The sequence below is a fragment of the Triticum dicoccoides genome, chromosome 7B (assembly GCF_002162155.2).
Source record: "Triticum dicoccoides isolate Atlit2015 ecotype Zavitan chromosome 7B, WEW_v2.0, whole genome shotgun sequence".
Taxonomy (NCBI): Eukaryota; Viridiplantae; Streptophyta; class Magnoliopsida; order Poales; family Poaceae; genus Triticum; species Triticum dicoccoides.
In genome coordinates this window covers 651,223,972-651,228,380 of record NC_041393.1, presented here as the reverse complement: position 1 = coordinate 651,228,380, position 4,409 = coordinate 651,223,972, and positions in this window count along the sequence as shown.

Here is a 4,409-nt window from a genome sequence, read left to right as displayed (position 1 = left end):
CGGCACGGCAGAGGTATTTTTGGTTGCAACCGTTGCAATCTTCCATTTGTGAGTAAGGACATGCCTCGCATTCTGCTTGTTTTTGGATTTCATTTTGACCTGCACTTTTTGGATGATGGGGAATCAGTGCAGTACAATGGGGGGAAAGAGGCAATGTCATTCGTCTATCGCCACAAGTTTGTTTTTGACGGGAAGTTTTTGAATGATGGGAAATCACTGCTGGTTACTCAAATTAGCCTGCAAATGAAGATTCAAAGGCTTATTTGCTGCTGTCTGTTCTTATGAATGGCTTATTTGCTGCTGTTTGTTCTTATGTCAGACCATGTGAGAATTCATGTTTGTCGTTGATTATAAGCTATATTCAGTACTATTTCCCTTTCACATTTAGTACTTTGTTAGACTATGTTCAACTAAATTTGGTCGTGACTATGTTCAGACTATTTTCAGCTAAATTGGGTTCAGATTATGTTCAACTAAATTCAGTGCTCTGAAATGTTGAAACTATATTCAGTCATATTCAGATTTTGTTAAGCTATATTCAGTACACTTTCCATTTATATTGTTCTCACTTGTACACACGCTCACACACACACACACACACACACACACACACACACACACACACACACACACACACACACTCATGCACAAACACTTAATTGACGTGGCAGTCAAACCAGTCAACGTGGCGCGTTTCAATCAGAACAGGGTCCAAGTCACACTAAAACCACCTTAAGCGTTATGATGGATGAAAAGTATCTGGTTTAAATAGTTGAAGGACGAAAGGTATCCGGTTTAAATAGTTCAGGGACTGGCTTTTGGTGGTTTTGGAGTTGAGGGACGATTTCTCAACTTTGGGAAGAGTTCGAGGCCGAAAAATATACTTATCCCTATTAAATATAATGTTGCACAATAAGAACTGTTTGCGATGATCTAGGGTGCATATCAGTAAGAACATAACGAAAATTGGTTTCTGAGCCCGTGCTCAGATGATCCCTACATCTATACTGTGCAATCACCTCGGGATTGATGTTTTATCTTGTATTGCCTGGCGTATCTCCATCGTATGTGGCAGTGACTAGAAAATGCCTCTGTGTCTTTATTGCGGGTAGGTGTCGTCATGGGGCTCCGGCCCAGACTCTGGTGTGACGGATCGGGCCAACAGCTGAGCTATGCCGAGCCATCCAGCCCTCCTCATTACGCAGGTAATCAGATTTGAAAATCTGGTACTCTATTCTCTTTTCAGTACAGCGTCTCACGTACTTGGGATTTATCTTCGGTGTTTCTTGTTGTTTTCAGATCTCATGTCTGTCCGTTTTTGAGTTCCAACTTTCAAGACGTGTGTTGCATAGCCCGGGCTTCCTCCGATTCATCAAATCAACAAATCCCAACAAGTCGACGGCTCAATCTGTCCGAGATCAGATCACATAGGCCGAAGCTGATGCCCTAGGCGCCTACAACATGTGTCACGGCGCACAACTGCTTGCAGCTGTTAGCCTGATGATCGATGTAACCAATCTGATGGTCACTGTGTTCATCCAGTGCGTGATCATGATATACTTTGGGGCATCCAACTAGACCCTAAAAAAAAACTGCTAGACCCTAAAAAAAAAAAACTGCTACGAGTAGTTGGATGCCTCAAAGGTGGAGCCCGGAGGTCTTCTGCGTGTGGTTGTTGCTAACGCATTTGCTGTCCGGCCTCCGGTGTGTGCAGTCTGTATGTAAAGCCCGTGTTACCTTAATGATGTGGTACTAGTTTGCCCAATAATGTAATGACTGCCATTGTCTATATGAGAAGTCATTGTTTGCAGTAGTCAAATCCATTTGTACACGCATGGTTGCACGTTTGTGTTTAGCACTCCCTATAAGCTCGCGGCACACACACGTGTATCTACTTTGCTGAAATCCCTCCTACGCGCATCCGATGCGTACCCGCCCCCTACATGTTCATCTTCACTACTGCCGGCCAGTACATCTGTAACATCTCAGTCCATCCATCTTCATCAAGAGCGGGGCTCCACCAACTTCTTCCCGAGCTGCAATCAAGCAAATCGCGCCAAGATCTTCACATCGGCATATGACAATGCTGCCGTAGGAATGATGCCTTCTCACTTGTCAGTAGTAGGGGCGGCCACGCACCACTGTCCAGGTGAATTCTCGCCCAAATATACCCGTACGCATGTGTTTTTAGCACGATTGAAATCTTTATTATTGTCTTTAGTACTTTACGGTTTCCTTCTACAGGAGCATAAATGTCAAACTCTAGTCTGGGAGCGACTAACCTGTGCACCGCTCTACAGCACACCACCTGGAGTTTGCATTTCAGGCCTACACCGACTACGTGGCCTAGTAGTCAACCTAAGCAACGACTCGCCTACGAACCCCCGTTATGTGCAGACGGACTGAGCCACGGCTCAGGCATCTAATCCAGACAGACCCGTCCCCCATTGTTCAACTCACACTGCCGCTCGTCAGTTAGGTCCCACCGTCGACAACTGTTCAGGTGCGTATACAGCCCGTATTAGACTTTACTGCGCACTGAACCTGTCCCATCAAACCAGATTTTCAGAATCCCAAGAGAGACATCAACGGATTGGATTTCAGGTGCAGGTGAGCCTGGGCACCAAAACGCCACGTCCAGAACATAATAGTTTCTTTAGCTAACCTATAAACTAAGAACATCAGGTGTGCAATGGCTCCCACAAGATGCTGTTGATGATCCAGGGAGTGCAAGGCGAAAGCTTCTTAAATTTCCTTCTCTCGACTTGCATTTCGTTGATTTGGACTTGCTTCTCGTATGCATCTATCAGTGCATCACCTAGCTTCTCTCTCAGGGCCCGACAATACTAATATAGCATATGGTTAACGAAAACTTCACGAGATCAACCCATATTTGTGTGCTGCAAGCAAATCCTCTTTGCGTGTGTAATATTCAGAGCAACGAGATTTGTATACCAAATTGAAAAACATAGAGGGTTTGTGTTATACCTCGCTTTCACAGCCACCACACGTGAAGAAGTCTCAATTAGTATTCCCTGATATGTGTGAGTTTTAACGAGATTTTGTAGAACCATACTCAGTTTGTATATCATTTTATTGCATATCACAGGTATTTTCCTCAAGGGCCACTCGAACTCATTGGTGAAAATTATCGAAATAGAAGGGAGCATACTGGAGCAATCGCCCAGTCGGTAGTTGGTGCTGGAATGATGCTACATTTGCCTGACCAGTCAGCGGTCCAACTTGAGGAAACTCTTGTCGAACCTACCTTGCTGATAGCACTTAGATTTCTAGAACTTTGTGAGTTTGATTTTTAGAACTTTGCAGTTAGATTTCTCGCATTTTGCCATTAGGTGTATGACTGTGATCTACTTATGATTACCCAAAAAGGGTTTCTCCCCGCTTTGTGTACAAAGCAACCAACCGATACATCCACCGATAGGTGCTGGGGCGAAAGTAGCACAGTCACGCCCAAAAGAAAAGAAGAAAAAATACAAAAGAAACAAATGCCAACAACGGCGGATCGGCAAAAAACGGAGAAGCCTCGTGGCCGCTGCACCCACCGAAGAACGCCCACCAAGCTCCGAGCCTCCGAAGCACCGGTACCAATCAGCACCTCCAAGAAGGGACGCGACGATGACGACGCTGCTGCCAAGGGTTTCCCCCGGTACGCTGTGAGGAGAGAGGAAGGGTAGCCCCGATGCCCTCCAGGAAGGTCGGTACCCACAAGCGCCACCGCGTCGGTGTCGGCCAAGCCAACAGGGATTTCTCCCGATCACAACCTTCACCTTAGGCACTCCAGCGCTCGCCACCAAATAGACCCTCACCCTGCGCCAACCCGGTCACGAAGCTTCGCACGCCGTCTCACCACGGCACCGTGAAGTATGGTCCGCACAAAGAAGAAGAGGAGCCGGGACTAGGGCGGCAGCACCGTCGGCACGCGGGAGGGCCCCACCTCCACCGTCGAAGACGGTAGCTGACTGGACGCAATAGCAGGAACATACCAGGCCCGTGGCCGCACAGGCCCGGCGGGGATCTTCGAGACCCGTAAAGTTCCCGCATTCGCGCTTCAGCCGGCACGCCGTCGACGCCGCCGCCGCTGTCCAAGCCGCTCCCCTGCCTCCCCGCACAGAGAGCTTTCAAGTGGAAGCACCACCACCACGCGCACCGCCGGCCACCACCACCACCAGGTCGCCGGACCGCCATCGGCCGAACCGCACCACCGCCGCATGCGCGCGACGGAGCGGAAACCAGCGCAGCCGCCGGCAGCCCTAAGCCGGACCCCAGTCGTCGCCCACACCGCCTGCAGCCCGTATCGTCTGCCGCGTGGATCCGTCCACCGCGGCGAGACGCGCCCCACCGCGCAGCCGGCCACGCCACGCCACGCGCCGCCAGGGGTCGCGCGCCGC